This window comes from Bos taurus, chromosome 13 (genome assembly GCF_002263795.3).
Source record: "Bos taurus isolate L1 Dominette 01449 registration number 42190680 breed Hereford chromosome 13, ARS-UCD2.0, whole genome shotgun sequence".
Taxonomy (NCBI): Eukaryota; Metazoa; Chordata; class Mammalia; order Artiodactyla; family Bovidae; genus Bos; species Bos taurus.
Genome location: NC_037340.1, coordinates 81,011,134 through 81,034,094, shown reverse-complemented (window position 1 = coordinate 81,034,094; position 22,961 = coordinate 81,011,134). Strand labels below are relative to the sequence as shown.

Below are 22,961 nucleotides of genomic sequence, written 5' to 3'. Positions count from 1 at the left end.
GTTTAACAAGTTTTCTTATCTTTTTCTGTAAATGGGAATGATAATTCCTACGTCACAGCATTGGCATAAATATTAAATGAGTTACGACATGTATAAAGCTGTCACACAGCAGATTACGGATCATCGTTATTGCTGTGTGCTGTGCTTTCCTGTATTATTTTCGTGAGATTAACACAGGGACAAAACCTGGGTGATTCTGCTCCAACCTAGTCCATGTTCTGGGTGCCAGTTACCCTCATTTGTAAAATGTGAATTTGATGCCAAACTAGCATTTCCTAAACTTTTTTTTTTGCAACATCATGATCACCTGTATTCTCTCTACTATTTGTTTTAACCTAATAGTTTTCTTTAATTTGGCTCACTTTTTTCTTTCTTAGCTTTTATCCCGAGCAACAGTGTCTATGGGGTTATAGATACATTTTTGTTGTTTAGCTGCTCAGTTGTGTCTGACTCTTTGAAACCCCATGGGCAGCAGCACGCCAGACTTCCCTGTCCTTCACCATCTCCCAGAGTTTTCTCAGACTCATGTCAACTGAGTTGGTGATGCCATCCGACCATCTCATCCTCTGTCACCTCCTTCCCCTCTTGTCCTCAATCTTTCCCAGCATCAGAGTCTTTCCCAAAGAGGCGGCTCTTCACATCAGGTGGCCAAAGGATTGGAGCTTCCAGTTCGGCATCAGTCTTCAGGGTTGATCTCCTTGAGAATGGACTGGTTGGATCTCCTTGCTGTCCAAGGGGCTCTCAAGAGTCTTCTCCAGCACCACAGTTTGAAAGCATCAATTCTCTGGTGCTCAGCCTTCTTTATGGTCCAAGTCTCACATCTGTACATGACCACTGGAAAAACCACAGCTTTACCCTTGGTCTGGGAAGACTCCACAGGCTGTGGAGCAACTAAGCCCGAGCACCGCAGATACCGAAGGCTGCAAGTTCTAGAGGCCGCGCTCTGCAGCAGGAGAAGCCAGCGCAGCGAGAAGCCTGTGCACAGCAATAGAGACCCAACGCAGCTAAAATAAAAATTATAAAAAAGAAAATTCCAGTGTAATGCCAGTGAGTTCATCGGCCGCCCTCAGCCTTCAGCCTCAACGGGGAATGGATGATGCAAAGTCCCTTGCAGCTCATCCAGGGTCCGAAGACCACAGCTGAAAACTGCCCAGGGAGCTCCTCAACCAGGACTTTTCTAAACGGGAGCCATTGAAACCCGAAGGTGCGAAGCTGTGCTGAGGAAGACAGGACAGAGAGCCGGAAGAGGGGCTGAGAATTAGAGCCCTGTGTCTTGACGCCGACCACAGTCGCGACCCAGGACGCCTTTCTGGCGCTTTATGTGCACAACTCAGACTTCACTCTCAGCGTGACAGGGAGACATCCTTAGGGGAGGAGCCGTACCCCGCACTAACCGACGAGAAGACTGGCTTTGGGGAAGGACCCTAAAGCAAATTTTACAACTCTACTTCCTCCCAGTGTGCTGACTTTCCACTTGACCCTGGGCCAGCCTGACAGACCCTCCTCTGTGTGATGCACCTGGAGGCTTCCCGTTCCTGAGACCGGTGCTGGGAATGATGGAGACGGAGTCACTCGGAAGTAGACATTAATCGGCTCAGCTTATACAGGGCTGGTACAAAGGCTGGTACAGCCTCGATGACTTGTATGAATGAAAGGGTTTCTGGACGGCCGCAGCGTCTCAGACCTGTGGACCTTTGTGTGTGCACTGTCTGTCACAACCATCCCCTCCTTGTTGAGGTCCTCGGTATAAGCAACTTTTGCTTAATTGGGCGTCTGTGCTGAGTCAGGTGTCTAGGCCTTCCATCTCTCCGTTAATACGTGTGGAATTCTTGGGAGTCACACGGTAGCTGGGATTCCCTGGAGAAGACCGTGGCTGTGTTAGGGACAGGCAGGGGAAGGTTGTATCAGGGGCATTGCTGGGAGGTGACCTTCTAGGGTGACTACCAGAGCTGTTCAATGCAGACGCACAAAATAAACAGCCCTCCTTCAAACTTAGCTGTTCGTCGTCTCGGTTTTGGATTCGGAAGCCTGCATCATGGGGAGCCCTTAGCTTTCCACCCAACTGCCGTTGGCTTGTCACGTTCTCCAAAGTGGAAGGGGACTCCTCTACGCACACCGCTTGCACACGCTCCAGACCAGCTTCCCCTGGTGTTTCAGTAGATGGGGAGGGGTGCGGCTCTGGCAGGCAACCCAGGAGGGCAGGAGGGGCTGCGATCGCACCTCGCATCTCTTCACAAAGGTTTGATTCTCTTCCCGAGGATGATCCGCCAGTCTGTAATCAAGGGTTAATTTCACAGCTCACTGCTTCATCTAGCATAATATCCATTCAGACTAATTAAATCTGTCTAATAATGTGAGTGTCTTTGTCTTTGTTCTTCCCCTTCTTTGTTTTACACCCTTCACATCTCATCTCCAGAACCACACGCCATCACACTCTACTTGACAAGCAGAATCCATCCCTAAAATTAAAACATTCCTGACCTATCTGCAATGACAAGGCAGGCGAGCTTCACGGCGCTCCGGCCCATGAAGGCAGCTGACACATTTGTTTTTAATTTCAAAAGAGTAGAAAGTGAAGATCTGACCCCGTCAATCAAGCCCCATGACAAGTTTAATCATTGGTGCCCCACAAAAATCACGGCTAAATAGGAATGCAAATACTGTATCACAGGGCTCTTATAAATGCTAATCAAGGAGAAGTAATCAACTGACAATTTCACTGATCTCTTTTCTGAAGAAGTCACTCAAGGCTCTGTCTCTGGGCCACAAAGAAAAGAGGAAAAGACAAAAGAGGTGGATGAGGTTCCCCTCAACCTTCCTTTTATTTTTCCTTCCAGGACATTTCTTTTTAAAGAGAGAATTGGCTCTTTTGATCCGTCGTGGAACTTGAAAGCGAAGAACTTCCGCAGTTATATGTCAAGTGCACTTTATTATCAGTCCCCGGGCTGGGCAGAAAACGCACCGAAACTTCCGCTAAAATAAAAATCATCATTTGTCTTTGTCATTAATCTCTTCTCAAATTCTCTTATATCTAAAAAGTGATTGACCTTCTCTGTGAGAGAAGGAGGGAGGAAAAAGTTTTATACATAGCTGAAAATCTGAAAATTGTGATCACGGTAACTTAAAAAAAAGAAGTAGAAAAAAAAATCCCTTTTAGAGACTTAATCTGGAGTTGATAAAGAATTTATAACCTCCAAGAAGTTATCAAATAAGCCTCTCTCTCCTCCTGATTCCGATGACTGTGCTTAGAGAGACAGGGGTTGGGGGCTCATTTTTTGAGACCCTCCTTTCACGTGGGAACTGAGAGCCTTGTATTTTATACAGCTTAGAAACCAAGGATTTTTTCTTTCTTCTTGTCTATTTTATTTTTTAACCAGGAGGTCCTTAAAATATCCAGTTCACTGGTTACTTTCTACTGTGTGTGTGCTCAGTTGCTCAGTTGTGTCCAACTCTCTGTGACCTCGTGGACTGCAGCCCGCCAGGCTCCTCTGTCCGTGGGACTCTCCAGGCAGGAATACTGGAGTGGTTGCCGTTTCCTCCTTCAGGGAATCTTCCCGACCCAGGGTCCTAACCCAGGTCTCCTGCATTGGCAGGTGGATTCACGACCACTGAGCCACCTGGGAAGCCCTACTTTCTATTATAAATTCCTGTTTTAGGGAATCACAGCAGGAAAAGAAAAAAGCCAGCACTAAGTTACGCCAAGTTTGTCCTGGAATGTTTATTCAATCCTCTAAAGACGGAATCCTCCAGAAACTCCAGTGTTAGCAAGACTCTTTCCTGTAGTGCCACCGAACCAAGCCCTAAATGTCCAGGATGGTCTCCTTCATCTTAAAGACGGAAAAGTGGGAATTTACGGGATTTGGGGAGATGATGATGTCCCCCTTTTGTCGTGTTCCATTTAAGAGGCGGACTGGCCAAACCCCACTGCTGCCTGTTCACCTGCGGCTCAGGAGCAAAGAGTGTTTTTTTTTTTTTCTTTCCATTTTTAAATGGTTGAGGATGAATGAAAAGAATATTTCTTGATTTAAGAATTACATGAAATTCAGATTTCAGATTCCATAAATAAGGTGTTAGCAGAACACGGCTCATCATTTACATCCTGTCTATGGCCATATTAACATGCTGCAGAATTGAACAGCTGCAACAGAGGTTGTATGACCTGCAGAATTGAAAATATTTACTGTCTGGCTCATTATCAAAAACATTTGCTGACCCCTGATTTATATCATCATGGGAAGGTTGTGAGATCTTAGCTGTGCCTCGATTCCCAAGCCGTGGAAATTCTTTTTTATTGACAAAAAGCTGTGTATAATATTTATACTTATTTATTTGGCCGTACCAGGTTTTCGTTACAGCATGTGGGACATCCCTGGTGATCCAGCAGTTAAGACTCCGCACTCCCAATGCCTGGGGTTCGGTCCCCGGTCAGGGAACTAGAGCCCACATGCTGCAAGTGAAGACCCCGCATGCCAAAATTAAAAATGCAGCATGCCACGACGAAGACCCGCGAAGCCAAATAAAAACTTCTTAAAACCCTGCATATATTTTACACGTGCAGCGTGGCGATTTCACATGTGTATTCACTGTGAAATGATCACCACCGTCAGGCTAATTCACACACCCTCACACGGTCGTGTGTGTGTATCTGTGTGTGTGTGGCAAGAACGCTTACGCTCTGTCCTTCCAGCAAATTGCAAGTGTGCCCTGCGGTACCCTCGCCGCTAGACCCCGGTGCTGGGCTCTGGCTCCCCAGAACGTGGTCCCGCAACCACCAAGCGCTGGTCCACCGGGACCAGCATCTCCTCGCTTCCCACTCCCTCAGCCCCGAGAACCACCCTCTACCCTCTGTTTGGCTTTTTTTTTTGGTTTTTAGATTCCGCACAGAAGTGAGATCATGCAGAATTTGTCTTTCTCCTCCGGCTCCCTTCACTCAGCGGACTGTCCTTCAGGTGCCTCCGTGTTGCTGCAAACAGCAGAACCGCCTTCTTTCTTGTGGAATGATGTTTTGTCGTGCAGACGTTCTTAGTAGATGGTCACTGGTGAAGATGCTCCGGTTGTGCAGGTGTACATTTTTAGCTTGCTGGAGAGGGACAAGCTTTCTTAGTGAAACGAGCGCCTCATTCACCTGGAACCAGACCAGGCGCTTGTCCAGTGTTCACGGGCCCCGTCTGCTGCCTGGGGTCTGAGCACAGGCCGCTTCTCGAAGGGAGAGGGGCTGGCAGCCGCCCACTGTGGGTCAGCCGAGGGCCGCTCACGGCTCCTCTCCTAGTAACACTGCTGCAAGTTAAGATCTAGTTCATTTTGGAATAATAACGGGGCTCCCAAAATAGAACACTGTTAACAACACAAAGGGAATTCTGCTCTGTATTTCTATTCTGCCGGATAGTCTCTGAAGGTCAACGTGATGGATAACGCAGAGCTGGGAATTAAAGAGGTTGGTTAATTTGTTGCCCCAACAATACTTGGGCAGGAGATCATAAAAAGGGATATTCCTCTCTGACAGACATGCCCGGGTATTTAATATATCTTCACACATACCCTGACCTACATTTTTTTTACATATTTAAATAATGGTTATCCAGAACATTCTCTTAATATTTCCCAGGGGAGCTTTTAATTCTTATTTCATAGCTAAACTGATTTTCCTTTGGTTAGAGTGATGGTTCTCAACCGGGGGTGATGTGCCTCCCACTAGGGGAAGGAGAGGGAGTCCTGGAGTACGAGCTGGGTGCTGGGGGCACTTGGCGATCCCTGGAGACATTTTTGGTTGTCAGGATGCAGGGAGGGTGCAGGGCTCCTGGTATCTAAGGGGTAAAAGCCAGGAATGCTGTGAAAATCCCATACACGTGCGCCAGGACAGCCTCCCCATCAGACACGTTGGCCCCAAATGTCAACACCGTTGAGGTTTACGAACCCTTGGACTGTTGCTCAGTCGCTAAGTCACGTGCAGCCCTTTGTGACCTCATGGACTACGGCATGCCAGGCTCCCTTCTCCTTCACTATCTCCTGGGGTTTGCTCAGACTCATGTCCGTGGAGTTGGTGATGCTTTCTAACCATCTCATCCTCTGCCGCCCCCTTCTCCTTTTGCCTTCAGTCTTTCCCAGCATCAGGGCTTTTTTTCAATGAGTCAGCTCCTATGAACCCTAAGAGAAGTAAAATGGTGCAAGATTATTATTGACTCTGGTGCTGGATAAACCTGGATTAAACCGAGGTGGCTCAGCCTTGCCCATCCTGCCCTTGGGTTGGATCACTGTTCACCGTGGGATGGGGGCTGTCCTGCGTATCGTGTGGAGTGGAGCCACACCCCGGCCTCTTCCCAGATGCCCGCAGTGCCGCCAGCCCCAGTCGTGACCACCCAGCAGGTCTCCAGGTAACGCAAACATCCTCTGGCACACAAACTCGCCCTGGCTGAGAATCACTGGCTTAAGACATGACTTGGTTACTTGGCAGCTTGGTTTTTTGGACCAGTTTCAGATGGCCTCAAAGCATCAGTTGTCTAACTGGTCAAATGAGGAAGAACCAATGGACCTTTTAATATTGGAGTGTGGATGAAGCGGAGCAATGAGGTGACACGTGGGAGTTCTCAGGGTGGCTGCAAGCTTTGGCAGGTTTTCCTGAAGGTGCCCCTGCAGGAAAGCTCCGGGGCTGAAACTCAAGCACACCAAGGTCCACACACCTCTCATGAGGAGGCGACTCAAGACAGGTGTCTAATCTGGCTGTGTGTCTTCCTCTGTGTGCCCTTGGGTAAACCACTGCACCTTTTTTAAGACTCTGTTTTCTCATCTGTAAAATGGGGCTAAGAATGCGGCAAGGAGTTAATAGGTAATGCCCTTTAGAGCATCTGGCTCAAATCAGGGGCTTACATTTCTGCTGGTAAGCGTAGGCATCGGTATTTGTGTTCTATGCTCTTAACACTGTGTTACCTTGCTCCTCCAGTCCTGACTGTAAACTGAAGGAGACAATATTTTGAATTAAACATGAGTATGTTCAGGGGTGGTTAAAATAAGTATGGGCTTCCCAGGTGGCTCAGTGGCAAAACAATCTGCCTGCCAGTGCAGGAGACCTGGGTTCAGTCTCTAGATTGGGAAGATCATCTGGAGAAGGAAATGGCAACCCACTTCAGTGTTCTTGCCTGGGGAATCCCATGGACAGGGGAGCCTGGCAGGCTACAGTCTATGGGATCCCCAAGAGTTGGACACAACAGAGCGACTGAGTCCTGAACTGAACGATGAGTAGGTTTTACAAGTCAGTAAAGACGTTTCTCCTTGCCCTCTGCCAGCAGGGCCTCCTGTTCTTAGACGCTAGATCTTTATGAGGGAAGCCTAGCCTTTGAAAACGAATCCTATGCGGGTGGTAAGCGAGGAGGCCTGATCCGTGGGTGTGTGCCGTGTGTATGCGGTTGGTGAGGACGGCGTGTGCGTGGCGGAGGTAGCCAGTTCATTCTAGCTCAGGGGTTGCTTGGGGCTGGGGAGCTGTACGTAGGTGTCCATTTGCGTTTGGATCTGCCGGGGCTGGTCCTGAAGCTTGCAGTCCCCTTCTTGGAAAGGTGTTGAGAAGGCACAAACTCCTGGGCGGGTTTTCCTTTCATCTGATCTCTAAGCGGCCACCCGCTTCTTGCTTTTAAAAGCACTCGGATTTGGTAGGGGTCCTCGGTGTGCGCTCCTACTATGGGTTGGTCCAGAAAATGCCACAAGAGAAACGAGCAGCGCTTTGGGACATGTCAGTTCCGTTCAGTCCCCAAAGCGGTCCGCTGGAAAGTCTGGGTCGCTGACTCCCCAGAGGAGCCTCAGCATCCGCCCGCTTTTTCTCCTCTGCCCACCTCTGCGTGGGTTGACCTCGTGACTCTTGAAGAGGAGGCGGCAGCTTGTCCCCGCTCCGTGTCGCGCTGGGTCTGGCCCAGTGTTTGGCCCTTAGGAAGAGGCACTCAGTGAGTGTTGGCTGAACAGTCCCGTGCGGGACCGCGAGTCAAGAAACCCGCGCATTGTAGAGAAAGGGCCCTAAGCTTAAACCACAGGGCAAGGTTGGCTCCCGTGGAGGCAAAGCTCTGCGGAATGCCAACAGGTGTTGCACGAAGAGATGGTCGTGCAGTTGCAGAGGCTGGTGGATGGCTGAACCAGGCTCCACTTAGCACCTCGGCCAGTCTGCCTGTCTTTATGCTAACAGGCGCCACAAACTCCAGACACGGGGTATGAGGGATTCGCAAAGCCTGTCGGACCCCACAGGCTTTTCCTGAGGAGCCTCTTGTGGTCTTGGTGCTCTGAGGAGCACAGTCAGGGAAATTTTCCCGAGTGGGCCGGCTTGACTCCGCGCCGTCGGTTTCTCTCCCTGTTTCCCACGCCTGGAACCTTCTCGCCCAGCCTCCCGCCCGGCCCACCCTTGCCCATTCCCCTTCTCAGCCAGGCTTCCTCTGACCCCACGTCATCCTGAACGTCTTCCTGCACCGATACTTCCCCTCCACCCTTCCTGCGGGCACAGACCCTGGATTCTTCCTGTGTGGTCCCGTTACACGTTTGACTCTCTGGATTTCCTTCCACCGCAGGGGGTGAGCTACTTGAGGGCAGAATTTATGTCCATCTTCGCTTCCCTGCTGGCTCAGTTGGTAAAGCGTCTGCCTGCAATGCCAGAGACCTGGGTTCAATCCCTGGGTGGGGAAGATCTCGTGGAGAAGGAAATGGCAACTCACTCCATATTCTTGCCTGGGGAATTCCATGGATGAGCCTGGTGAGCTACAGTCCTTGGGGTCACAAAGAGTCAGACACAACTAAGTGACTAACTTTTTAACTTTTTATGTCCATCTTACCCACTTCTCTACAGAGCAGTGCCAGGCACTGGGGAAGGGGGCCTTAATACATAAATCCTGGCAAATTCCATGAATGAATTTGCAAATCCCTGCTTTACACGTGGGGTACAGCCACAGAGAGGGTGCAGTGTGCATGGCCCCAGCGTGACTGCATCAGCCACTGGGCTCAGCGGGGGGCGTTAGGACGCCAGCCGAGCACTGCCCTTGAGTGCTGGGACAGGGCACCTCCGACAAGCAGCAGCTGCTCTCTCTCTGAAATGCTCCTCCTGCCCCAGCAGCTACTCATGCTGCTCATGTTTGTGGGTAGTGAAGGCAGGTTTCTGTCCATCCACTCATACACTTATTCCCCCTGGGATGAGAACCATGACACGTAGCACAGCATTTTTTATGGATCACCCACAGCAGAGGGGACCGGTGGCAAGCGCCTAGCATTTGGGTTCAGGAAGGCTAAGTGCCAAGGAACTGATGCTTTCGAACTGTGGTGCTAGACAGGACTCTAGAGAGACCGCGGGACTGCAAGGAGACCAAACTAGTGCATCCTAGAGGAAATCAACCCTGAATTCTCATTGGAAGGACTGATGCTGAAGCTCCAATACTTTGGCCACCTGATGCGAAAAACTGACTCATTGTGAAAGACCCTGATGCTGGGAAAGATTGAAGGCAGGAGGAGAAGGGGATGACAGAGGATGAGATGGTTGCATGGCATCACCAATTCAATGGACATGAACTTGGGCAAACTCTGGGAGGTGGTAAAGGACAGGGAGGCCTGGTGTGCTGCGGTCCATGGGGTCTCAGAGAGTTGGACATGACTTGGCGACAACAACTAGCTTTGCTCCTTCCAAAGTGGGCAGATGTGGGTGTGCGGTTTAGCATCTCTAAGCCTCACTCTTCTCACCCAGAAAATGGGTCCTGCCCTTAGGGCCACTGTGAAGATCGAATATTTATGAAAATAATTTAGCACAGTGCCTAGTACACAGTAGAAACTCAGTGCATGATGGATGTTATTGTTTTGATGGATGTTATTGTTGTGATTAGCATATACCTCTCTCTTATCATCATAACAACTGTCCAAAGTAGAACTTTTCATTTCGCAGAGAAAGAAACAAAGGCTCAAAGCGTTTACATGGCTTCCTCAAGGTCTGGCAGCCTGTAAGGGCAGCCCAGATTTGCACTCACACCTATAGGACCCCAGAGTCCACCCTCTCACCTGCAGTGTATCTCAGGAGGCTGGATCACAAGTAAACAAAACAGCCTAGTTCATAAAGGTGCCAGAAGCCTCAGACCATCGATTTTTCCCTCCTGGCTTCCACTAGCAACTAGGTACAACTTTTCTACCTGCCTGGATTTTTCTCATGTTATAAGTCACCTCTGGGATCTGGTTTATTGTAGGAAGTAGCTCAACCTTTGGGAGAAAGAAAGGAGCTTACTGGAGGTGCTGGAGGAGAGAGGGAGGTGAGCCTAGACATTTCTACTCTGGTTTAGTGGAAGTGATCAGAGGCCTCCCCACTCAGATGAATATCCTCTGAGCCATCCTAGCCTCCCTGACTCCCTTCCAGGTGCCTGCCTCATTGCTGGGACTTGTGGGGACTGAGCTGGGGGTGGGGAGAAGACTTCAGGTTCTGGTTAATCTCCTGGAGAACCTAGGGATCCCTTAGGTCTAGCACTGACTAGTCATAGGAAATCCACCTGACAGCCTGAGGCAGAGTCAGGCTGATTGACAGGGCTCCTTCTTTTCTTTTTTTAAAATTTACTGGCTGCACTGCACAGCATGTGGGGTCTTAGTTCCCTGACCAGGGATTGAACCTGTGTCCCGCCACTGGAAGCATGGCGTCTTGGCCACTGGACCAGTGGGGAAGTCCCAACAGGGCTGTTTCATGAAGCTGCTCAGGGAACGGAGGACCACTCAGAGCTCCTCCCCGCATGTCAGAAGGATGGGGACATGGAGGGGACGTCAGGAGAGAGGCCTCGCCACACCCATCCCAGAACACAAACTCCGAAGGGTTAACAGTGAAACCACGAGTTCTGCCCACGACTCTCAGTGGTTCTGCTCCTCAGCGGTAGTTAGGCCTCCGTTTAAATGCCTCCTCCACAGGGAGGGCTTTCCTTACCATCCTAGCTGAGGGTACACCTACTCTTTTTTTCTCCAGGTTTACTGAGATATAACTGACTTATGACACATTTTTTAAGATTTATTATTTGGCTGCCTTGAGTCTTAGTCATGGTGCAAGGACTTAAGTTTCCCTGCAGCATGTGGGATCTTTGTTCCCTGACCAGGGATCGAACCCTCAACCCTGCATTGCAAGACAGATTTGTAACCACTGGACCATAGGGGAAGCCCCCTATGACTCACTCTTTTTTGGAAAGAATGGATTTATTTTAATTGGAGGCTAATCGAAAAAGCAAGAGAGTTCCAGAAAAACATCTATTTCTGCTTTCTTGACTATGCCAAAGCCTTTGACTGTGTGGATCACAATAAACTGGAAAATTCTGAAAGAGATGGGAATACCAGACCACCTGACCTGCCTCTTGAGAAACCTATATGTAGGTCAGGAAGCAACACTTAGAACTGGACATGGAACAACAGACTGGTTCCAAATAGGAAAAGGAGTACATCAGGGCTGTGTATTGTCACCCTGCTTATTTAACTTCTATGCAGAGTACATCATGAGAAACGCTGGACTGGAAGAAGCACAAGCTGGAATCAAGATTGCCGGGAGAAATATCAACAACCTCAGATATTCAGATGACACCACTCTTATGGCAGAAAGTGAAGAGGAACTCAAAAGCCTCTTGATGAAAGTGAAAGAGGAGAGTGAAAAAGTTGGCTTAAAGCTCAACATTCAGAAACTGAAGATCATGGCAGCTGGTCCCATCACTTCATTGCAGATAGATGGGGAAACAGTGGAAACAGTGTCAGACTTTATTTTTTTGGGCTCTAAAATCACTGCAGATGGTGACTGCAGCCATGAAATTAAAAGACGCTTACTCCTTGGAAGGAAAGTTATGACCAACCTAGAGAGCATATTAAAAAGCAGAGACATTACTTGGCCAACAAAGGTCCGTCTAGTCAAGGCTATGGTTTTTCAAGTAGTCATGTATGGATGTGAGAGTTGGACTGTGAAGAAAGCTGAGCGCTGAAGAATTGATGCTTTTGAACTGTGTTGGAGAAGACTCTTGAACGTCCCTTGGACTGCAAGGAGATCCAACCAGTCCCTTCTGAAGGAGATCAGTCCTGGGTGTTCTTTGGAAGGACTGATGCTAAAGCTGAAACTCCAGTACTTTGGCCACCTCATGTGAAGAGTTGACTCATTGGAAAAGACTCTGATGCTGGGAGGGATTGGGGGCAGGAGGAGAAGGGGACGACAGAGGATGAGATGGCTGGATGGACCAACTCAATGGACATGAGTTTGAGTGAACTCCGGGAGTTGGTGATGGACAAGGAGGCCTGGCGTGCTGCGATTCATGGGGTCACAAAGAGTCAGACATGACTGAGCGACTGAACTGCACTGAATTACTTTACAATATTGCAGTGGCTTTCACCATACATTGACACGAATCAGCCATGGGTGTACATGTGTTCCAAATCCTGAACCCCTTTCCCGCCTCCCTCCCCATCCCGTCCCCCAGGGTCATCCCAGTGCACCAGCATTGAGCGCCTGACTCACGCATGGAACCTGGACTGGTGATCCATTCCACATATGGTGATATACATGTTTCAGTGCTATTCTCTCAAATCATCCCACCCTCGCCTTCTCCCACAGAGTCCAAAAGTCTGTTCTTTACATCTGTGTCTCTTTTGCTGCTATGACTCACTCTTATAGCATCAAACACTCAACAATCACTGATACTGTTTGATTATTTACTTACTAATTTGTTCTTTTCACTAAAATGTAGCTCTGTGAGATCAGAAACTGGGTCAGTCTTGTTCCTTGATCTGGTTCAGCCCCTAAAGCAGTGCTGGCAGGGGGCTACTCAGCAGCTGACTGACTGACTGACTGTACTATGCATTCCCCAGCTCCCTCTGTGAAGGGACTGTCATGGGAGGAGGGTTAATATGGAGAGCTTATGTACTGGTTCTAGTTTTTATTTTTCATTAATGATGGAGTAAGAAAAAAGAGGGGCAAATGCAGTTGAAGGGGTTTAGGCTGGATATCAGAAATTTCCCGAGGGTGGGTAATTAGACTGCACTACAGAGGGAGGCTGTGTATATGCCTGTCAAGATTTTTTTTTTTTAATGTGGGGACTATCCTCAGGGACATTTATACGAAGAGCCCAGTACTTAGTTCTTATCTGCAGTCTCTCTCTAGAGCCATGGGTCTCAACTGGGAGATTTTTGCCTCCTGGGAGCCATTTCTGGATGTCACGCCCTGGAAGAGAGGAAGCACCACTGCCTTCTAGGGGCTGGAGGCCGGAGATGCGACTCAGTGTCTCTCGCCGTCTCGCACCGTGTGGGACGCCCTGGGGAACTGCCCTGCCCGAGATGGCACCCTGGGCCAAGACTGCTAAAGCTTCCGCTCCTGAGGGCCCGCTCGCTGTCTTCAAGCCCTCCCCACCCTGCCTCTCCAACCCAACTCTGCTCAGGGATTCCCCAAAGAACTGGACAAATCAGGACAAGGAGTGTGACCCAGAAAAAAAGTTTCACCTTTGGGGGTGCTGTTCAAGGGGTGTGTCAGCCAAAAAGCAGTCAATGGAAATCCTGTGATGATTGACATTCACACTCGTGCGTTGAATAAATATTTATATGTCCTCTGCATGATGCTAGCTCAGAGCCTGGTAAACTTTCTTGAAGAGGTAGATAGTAAATATTTCAGAATTCACACATCACAGGGTCTCTGTGTCAAATCCTCAACCTTGACATCATAGGGCTAAGGCAGCACAGGTAACATATCATGAACCGGTGTGGCTGCATCCCTGACGCTTTATTTACACAGATAGGTGATGGGCAGGATTTGGTCTGGTCCCCAGACCCGACATCCTAATCCCTGATGCCACAGAGATTGAAAGAGCAAAAGCTGGGCTCTCAGGGAGCTCAGAGTCCAGGGGAAATTGACAGGTGAATCAAACCCCACTACTGTGAGAAGAAATGACCTGATTAGCAGATTTTTCTGGATATTGTTATTAGGTCCAGTTCCCCTGATGTTGTCGATGAAGCCTGTGTTCTTTCCATATTTGAAGGCTGTGCTACCCACCACATCACCCTGACGACTGCTGAGACTTCTGGCAAATGTCCAGAGCACCAGCAAGGCTCAGTGGCGGGGCCACCAAGAGTCTTCACTCTCTCCTCTTCCTGAGCCCTTGCAGCTGAGGGTGATGGTGGCGGTCATTGGATGGTCTCCTGCCTCCTCCTGTCTCCACCCACGCGCCTTTCACATGAGCACCAGGGTAACCCTCCTACACTGCAAACTGCAAATTCCTCAGTGCGGACCCTGCTTGGCCCTCCCCTGGCTTCACTGCCCTTGTGGCAGTTGTTGGACTCACAATGCGTGTACACACACATGCACACATGTGTATTGTTTAGCTTTTATTGCAAAATGTCAGTATAAAAAGTGCAAATAAATATCATCTTACTTCTATTTAATCCAGACTTTTGCTTATGCCTCCTAATGCAGTGATACCTGAGTATGTGTGTGTCTGTGTGTATATGTGTGTTTGTGTGTGTGTGTGTTTGTGTGTCTGTGTGTATTTGTGTGTGTGTGTTTGTGTGTGTGTGTGTGTGTGGACAGACTTGTACACAGGGCTTTCCAAGTGGTGCAGTGGTAAAGAAACGGACTGTAATACAGGAGACACAGGAGACGCGGGTTTGATCTCTAGGTCTGGAAGATCCCCTGGAGAAGGAAATGGCAGCCACTCCACTATTCTTGCCTGAAAAATCCCATGGACAGAGAATCCTGGCAGGCTACAGTCCATGGGGTCACAAAGAGTCAGACATGACTGAGCAACTGAGCATATGAGTGCATACATGTCCACATATAGAATATACACACACATATATAATATGTACACACATGCATATGTATCATGTTATTTTCCTATGATATGCTTTCTCTTTGCTTATTGTTTGTATTATGGAGTTAAGACGTTATATGGATTTGGGGGGAACTGTAGAAACAGCTAGAGATAGGTAGATTATCTGAAAAACAGTTTTAGGGTAATAAAGATGGCATTATCCAGGAGGCATGTGTGGAGAAAGTTGTGCGTGTGTAGGGTACGTGGGGGAGAGTGTGGGTGGGGATCAGAAGGGGCGGGAACTGTGGAAGGGGGCGGTGGGGTCCTGGGCCATGGTGGAGGGCACACCTGTCTGAACTGTAGCCCTTGCATCTCTAGAATCAACAATATCGACAATTTATCATTGCATATTTTAATTTCCCCCCCACAGGCATTTCTCAAGCTGAGCACTGGACTAAAAAGATGAAGCTTAGACAATAGCCAACCTGGCGCTTTGCTGATTTTAATGTGTTTATTGTGTAAGTGATCAACAGAAGCCTAAGGGCTTTTGGTAATGGGGTATGTTAAAGACAGAAGAAAAACAAGAGAGAGACAGGCAAGATATTTTCTTCCCTAGGTGTTGTCTCCTTAATTTGCATAAATGACAATAGAGAACGTCTTGATTCGTGCCACCTTCGTGAAGCTGGTAGTTGGAAATCAGCCACCATATGCAGTAATAACCCCCGCTTTTATAGACGACAGGCCCTGCCCCCGCCCCTGCAAACCTTTGCTCAGTCAGTGCTCTCAGAGTCCTGGGGGAGCTGTGCGTGCTCACGGGACAGACAGGAGGGGAGGCACAGAGACGTGACATTCCTTGCGGCAGGTCAGCAGCCGGAAGGGGCGGAGCCAGGGCTTCCCGCAGACCAGCACCGCCCCGCCCCGCCCCGCCCCGCAGGGAGCCAGGTGGCCGCGTCCTCAGTAAGGGAGGGCAGAAAGGTCCACGTGGGAACACGGGGTCCTGAGCCCTGGGGTACAGTCCACCGCCAGCAGACACTGAGCTTAGTCCCGGCTTTTCCTTTCAAATAAGATTCTTCTTGGATTAAAAAAAAAAAGCACAAGAACTTGGCAAAAATTTCAAACCATTCAAACATTAAAAGCTCTCCATCCAAGCCTAGTGCTTCTTTCCGGTCAGAGCAGGAATACTCTCCACAAATAAACACAGGCTTCCCTGGTTGCTGTGTGGTAAACAATCTGCTTATGCAGGAGACGTGGGTCGGGAAGATCTCCTGGAGAAGGAAACGGCAACCCACTCCAATACTCTTGCCTAGAAAGTCCCATGGACGGAGGAGCCTGGTAGGCTGCAGTCCATGGGGTGGCTGAGAGTCGGACACGATTGAGCGACTTCACTCTCACGCATGGGAGAAGGGAATGGCAACCCACTCCAGTGTTCTTGCCTGGAGAATCCCATGGACAGAGGAGCCTGGTCCTACAGCCCATGGGGTTGCAAAAAAGTCAGACATGATTTAGTGACTAAACAACAAGATAAGCATAGTATTTATGTTTAAGATGGTGTGTGTTTACTCACACATTAAATCTTACTTAAATAAGATTTTAAATAAAAATTTTATATAAAAGGAAAAATCAGGATTACCCCAGTGGCTAATAGCAGGTTCTTTGTTGAATATGATTTATATGTTATTTTTAAACACAAAGGTGAATGCTGTAGCCACTTGGTATTTCCGTTAAATAATAAATCTTAGGATTTTCTACCAACACATAGAGATTTGTTTCATTGTTTTGAAGGACTTTATTGAATCTTCTGGTGTGGAAAACTGAAAAATGCTTGTGCAATTTCAATGGGTGAAAATACCTCACATTTAATAGGGCTATTAATTCATTTACTCTCCTAGTGACCATATGCAACAGATATTTTAATAGTCCCATTTTTCAGCAGAGGAGACTGAGGCACAGGGAAGTAAAGCAGCTTGCCTAAGATGACACAGCTTGTACCCACAGAGCTGAGATTCAAGCTAGTGGGTCTGGCACCAGAGTCCATGGTTTGAACTACCACCCTCCATGTGGAGGCAACATCATTTTGAACACACCTTCCTATATTAACACATGCCCAGCCATGAAATTAGAACTCTTGTTCCTTGAAATAAAAGCTATGATGAACCTAGACAGCATATTCAAAAGCAGAGACATCACTTTGCTGATAAAGGTCTGGGTAGTCACAACAGTGGTGTTTCCAGTTGTCATGTACAGATGTGAGAGTTGGACCAGAAAGAAGGCTGAGCACTGAAACATTGATGCTTTTGAACTGTGGTGCTGGAGAAGACCCTGAGTGGTGCTGGAGAAGACCCTGAGTGGTGCTGGAGGAGACCCTGAGAGTCTCTTGGATTGCAAGGAGACCAAACCGGTCTCAGAAAATCAACTCTGAATATTCATTGGAAGGACTGATGCTGAAGCTGAAGCTCCAATACTTTGGCCACCCTATGTGAAGAGCCGATTCGTTAGAAAAGACCCTGATGCTGGGAAATATTGAAGGTGGGAGGAGAAGGGGAGGCCAGAGGATGAGATGGTTAGATGACATCACTGATGCAATGGACCTGAATTTGCGCAAACTCCAGGGGACAGTGAAGGACAGGGGAGCCTGGCGTGTGCAGTCCACGGGGTCGCAGAGAGACCGACACCTGAGGGACCGAACAACAACAGCAACAACAAATAGATGTAAAAGATAAATTTCCGGCCATAAACTCGCAGGTTGAAGAGAATAAAGGCTTAAACTTTTGTCAGGTCTCGCCAAATTCCTCCTTAAGAAAGCAAAGCCGTTTCTGCTCCCATCAAGAGTACACGGGCCCATTTTTGGAGTGTCAGTTTCCTCGTTCTGGTGGGGGATAAATGGAGTGGACTTCCTCCCTCTCAACGAGTGTGTATCTCCTTTGGACAGAACAGAAGCCCCCTGGGTTCATGAGTGACTCCGCTGTCCAGATTTCATCATTCTTTGGTGATAAGCAGGCTCATCGCACAAGCCTCTCTCCTGCATTACCCCAGTGGAGAAGTCACATTTGCTGGCTGCCTAGCAACCATACCAGCCCCCTCAGAACTCCTCAGACAGTGCTTAGCAGCTGCAGGACGCCTGGGCCTCTTATGCCCATGGAGTCACGTTAATCAGCTGATAGGGGAGGCGAGGAGTGCTGTGGAGAGGGGAAGACTAAGGGTCTCCACGGGCCTGGGTGCAGAGGGCCAGTGGGTCACCTGCTTGAACAGAACCGAGGCGAGTGAAGATCCCTAAGGTCATCGAATTCCTCCCCCTGCCTCTAGGTGGCCAAACCTACTTGTGCAATTAATACGGAATGTACTGGCTTTTATTAGTGGAATAAATAAATAAATAAAGTAAAAGATGATTTTACTTTTAGTTTAGCGGAAGAGAAATACCCTTTATCTCAAGAGTTGCTTGATAGCAGAGGCCTTAAACTGTTGGCTGGAGAGCTACGTTTGGCCTAAAGATAATTTTTTTAGGGGTTATTCTTTACCAGCTGAGCTACCCAGGCATTTGAAAAATCTGGAGTGAACACCAACACTTTCACATAATAGCTTCTTCTGAAAAACATTGAGGGACTTCCCTGGTAGTTCAGTGGCTAAGACTCTGCATTCCTAATGCAGGGTGCCCGGGCTCGATCCCTCATCAGAGAACTAGACCCAGTATACTGCAACTCAGACTGAAGATCCTGTGTAGTACAGCTAAGACCTGGAGCAGTCAAATAAATAAATATATATTTTTTAAAAAATTGAAAAAGAAATAGGTCTGGCAACTGGCCCCTCTGGGTTCAAATTTCTACATGGAAATGCCTAGCTCCTACCCGCTTTGGACTGAGCCAGTGCCCAGCAGTTTGCCACGCTCCCCACCTGCCTGGCTCCTAGAGGCACACGACCTCAGAGTGCCGGTGCTAGGTTCGAGACACACGGCGTTCCAGTGCGTGTATCTATGCCTGGTGTGAATGTGAGGACTCCACAAGGGACAGCTGCGATAGTGCTTGGCACACCGACTGAGTTGAGGCACGTTGAACTACAGCTCATATTAATGTGGTTTCAAGACTGTAGCAGTGACCAACAAATCACACAAATTCTCACAAATGCAGCAGGCGCATCACCACCGCTCCTACTACAGCGATGGTAATAGTGGAAAGTTAGTATTATTACTATTAGAACAGCAAAAGCTCAGCAGCCCAAAACTTCTTCAGGAGGCCACAGATCGCAAGCCCAGAAAGGGTTAAATTTTGTTAAGCTGGCTCAATTCAAACGAGATACTTCTCCAGTTATTTTGCTTTCCTATTGAGACTGTCTTTAAAATCCTAGATCTGATTTGGTGGGATTTAGAGAGATGGCTCTGTTTACTTTTCTTTTTCTTTTTTAAAAATATTTTATTTATTATTTATTCAGTGGCTGCACTGGGTCTCCCTTGCTGCACGACGGCACACTCTGGTTGAGGAGAGATGGGGCTACCCTCTGGCTGCGGTGAGTGGGGCTCTTCTCTGGTTGCCGTGCGGGCTTCTTGCTGCAGTGGCCTCTCTTGTTTCAGAGCACAGCTCCAGGTGCGTGGGCCCCAGCAGTTGTGACACCTGAGCTCTAGAGTGAGTTCAGTAGCCATGGTGCAGGGGCAGAATTGCTCCGTGGCATCTTCCCGGACTAGTGATCGAACCAGTGTCCCCTGCATTGTAAAGCAGACTCTTAACCACTGGACCACCAGGGAAGCCCTACTGTGCTTTGTCTTGCCTCAAGGATTTCTATGTGGATCCTGTTTAGGCATATGCCTAGAGAATGGAAGTCTGACGGACAAGCATTCTAGGATTTCAAGGCAGAGTGAAACTGAGGAAGGATCCGTGGCCTGCTCAGAGTTAGCAAGGGTGGGTTTAGCGTTTTCTGGAGTCAGCCTTGGAGAAGGCAATGGCACCCCACTCCAGTACTCTTGCCTGGAAAATCCACGGACAGAGGAGCCTGGTAGGCTGCCGTTCATGGGGTCGCTGGGAGTCGGACATGACTGAGCAACTTCACTTTCACTTTTCACTTTCATGCATTGGAGAAGGAAATGGCAACCCACTCCAGTGTTCTTGCCTGGAGAATCTCAGGGACGGGGGAGCCTGGTGGGCTGCAGTCTATGGGGTCGCACAGAGTCGGACACGACTGAAGCGACTTAGCAGCAGCAGGAGTCAGCCTTAACCAGTGATGTACGGGCTGATTCTGAGTGAACCTTAAAATTTGCCCATGAAGATAAGCATTCTTCAGGCTCTTTTTTTTTTTTTTCAGGCTCTTTTCAAACGAGTCTCTCAAGGCTTCATCTCTTCCTCAGCAAGACCCAGTGCTAAATGACGTTCACTGAACTATCAAAGTTTCTTTTTTCTCAATAAATAAAGAGCTTCCATCCTCTTGAAAGAATTCCATCTTTCCCACGAAAGAATTCCTAAACAACTTCTATTAACAGGGCTTCCCAGGTGGCTCTAGTGGTAAAGAACCCGCCTGACAATGCAAGGCATGGGATGCAGGTTCCATCCCTGGGTTGAGGAGTTCCCTGGAGGAGGGCATGGCAACCCACTCCAATATTCTTGCTAGAGAATCCCTTGGGCAGAGGAGCCTGGTGGGCTACAGTCCACGGGGTCACAGAGTCAGACCTGACTGAAGTGACTTAGCACCCAGGCACACGCTATATAGACAAAGTGTCTCATTCCAACACTTCAAATCAAATATTTAATACCACCCTAAAAACAAGGCCTGCGTTATTATTTTTTCCTCAGTATTTAAGCTGATTAGAAAGTTGGTTCTGTATTTGATTAAGTTCTGCAGAAACTGGACTTGTGATGAATCATTAAACAGAGACACTTTTTTTTTTTTGGTGCAGCAATAAAGCCTCCAATGATTAATTAAGGGCACAATGCCAAAACAAGTGTCTTTGTTTAAAACGCAGTGGACAAGACAGACTTGGGAAAGCTGATGTCTTAAGTAGACGCCACAACATGTTTTTAATTATGTTCAGGAAGACGAACAAGAATAGGAATCGCCAACTGTTTAGAAAGATAATTTTTTTTTGAAGAAAGATTAGAATTAAAAAAAAAACAAACAGAGCATCATTGATTTAACACAAATGCCATTTGTTGGGCCTTTTGTAATTTCCTTATTAGTGTCATCATTCTAGAGTTCATCTCGCCCCTTGCATTATAGCATTGGCATCCAGTCAGTTCTCAGCAATATGATACAGTAAACATGCAGCCACTGGTCGTATTAAAATGTTTTATTTGTTGTAACTGTACAGATGATCACACGGGGCAAGGCCTAAATTATCCCAGTCATTGCCCAAGCTAATCGGAAGAGCGGGAACGGGGGCCCCATCTCTGCGACGAGCAGGCAGGCCGAGGGAGCAGGGTGAAGCTGTCCGTCGGAAAAGAGGCACCAGTAGAAAAGTTCATGGAACATCAGCTTTCCATTGCACTGTCGTGAGAAGAGCCCATGGCTTGGCTGAAACAGACATCAGCTGGCCCAGACGATGCACAGTGAAAGAAGTGATCGGAAGTGGTTTACCTTTGGGTTGTACCAGGCGGCCAGATTCCATTTGGATCCGAGCATGCTGCCTCGATATTAAAGGTAATGACAGATGGGGCTCTGGACAAGGCCAGGTCTTAATTGCGGAACGCTGAAGACAGAACCGGAGCCAAGCAGTGGGGCCCTCCTCCTCCTCCCCAAATTCGCGGAAAGTGGCCTCAACTCATTTGGCGATCAATGGAAATATCACAGAGCGGGGGCTCCGGGCTGTGTTTCAAGAAGTCATTTAGACGTATCACTCACAACGATCTTCGTTGTTGTCCGTTCCGCCAGGCTTTGAGAAATGGTTAATTATTCATTTTGCTAGTAAGTAATGGCTGTATCTTATCATAAATGAGCGATACTGGAGACGGGCTTGAGAACCGCACAAAGCTGCTCTGTCTTTCGAACATTCCTTGGTTTCTTCCCTCCGCTAACGTGGTTTAGTGTCTGCTGGGCGCTGGCCGTGGGGCTCAGTGCTGGAGATCCAGGGTGAGCGAGCAGCCCCGTCCCGGAGGCTCGGGCTAAAGCCCGGGACGGTGGGGGACCGGTTCGGTGGAAGGAGCTACTCCAGGCTCTGGCAGCCTGGGGGGCAGGGCCGGGCCCAGGCTGCCTCCTCCTGCTGGAGGGTGCTGACGCCTTGCCTTCCCGAGAGGGAGGCAAAAACCCAGAGAGCCTGATGTTCCTCACCAAACATCAGGGCGGCAACCCAGGGCCCCTGGGCCAAATCCATGCTGCTGCTTGGTTCTGTGAGGTCTGAAAATTGAGAACGGTTTTCACCTTTTTAACTGGCTTCCCAGGTGGCACAGTAGGTAAAGAATCCACCTGCCAAAGCAGGAGACACAAGAGATGTGGGTTTGATCCCTGGGTTGGGAAGATTCCCCTGGAGTAGGAAATGACACCCAGTCCAGTATTCTTGCCTGGGAAATCCCATGGACAGAGGAGCCTGGTGGGCTACAGTCTATGGGGTTGCAAAGAGTCAGACACAGCTGAGCATGCACGCACACACACACAGCACTGGTGGGAAAAAAAATCAAAATTGTAGCAATATGTTGTGACGTGCGAGAATCAATGAGACTCAAATCTCAGTGCCTAGAAATGAAGTGGTGTTGGAACACAGCCGTGCCCAGTCTCATGCATGTGGCTGCTTTCATGCTGGGGAGTGATGCTCTGCATTTCAGCCCAAATCACCAGGGGCGACCTTCTGAGAAGTCGATGTGGCTGTGTTCCAGCACAACTTCTTCTTGGATCTCCATAGTTCGCCAACCTCTGCCTGAACCAAAGTCCATAGATGCAAGGCAGGAATTCAGCTACTTTCTCATCTTGGCCTGATTATACGTCAAGAAAGGGTAAACACAGGAAGCCACAGACAGGAAGAAATGCCATGGACAGGAATTTCAGGTCCTGGGCTGAGTGTGAAGGGAGCTTGCAGGCGTGTGTGTTCCACAACCCATTTGCAAGGGGACAGCTGTGTTCACAGTTTCCCTCACCAAGTGTCTAAGGAGAAATAGTGCATTGAGCCACTTGGGATAGGAGTGGGGAAAGTGAGGTCTCCTGTGGGCAACAATGGGCAGCACTCGCCTTTCCGAAGAAGCCCTGTCTTGCTGAGCATGCGGGAGTGTTTGTGGCAGAAACTGGGGCTGAGCTGAATTGCTTTGTTTA

General features: G+C 48.6%; 1 protein-coding gene and 1 long non-coding RNA gene across 2 annotated transcripts in view; one reads left to right on the top strand and one right to left on the bottom strand.

Annotated features, from left to right (window-relative positions):
- The window catches only part of TSHZ2 (teashirt zinc finger homeobox 2), a 494,166-nt gene that overhangs the window by 40,713 nt on the left and 430,492 nt on the right, over positions 1-22,961 (bottom strand). The gene's annotated exons all lie outside the window — the stretch shown is intronic.
- LOC132346991 (uncharacterized) lies at positions 5,710-20,217 on the top strand. The gene is made up of 4 exons (XR_009497059.1): positions 5,710-6,371; positions 15,178-15,265; positions 19,170-19,244; positions 20,034-20,217. It is a non-coding gene; the product is annotated as an uncharacterized lncRNA (long non-coding RNA).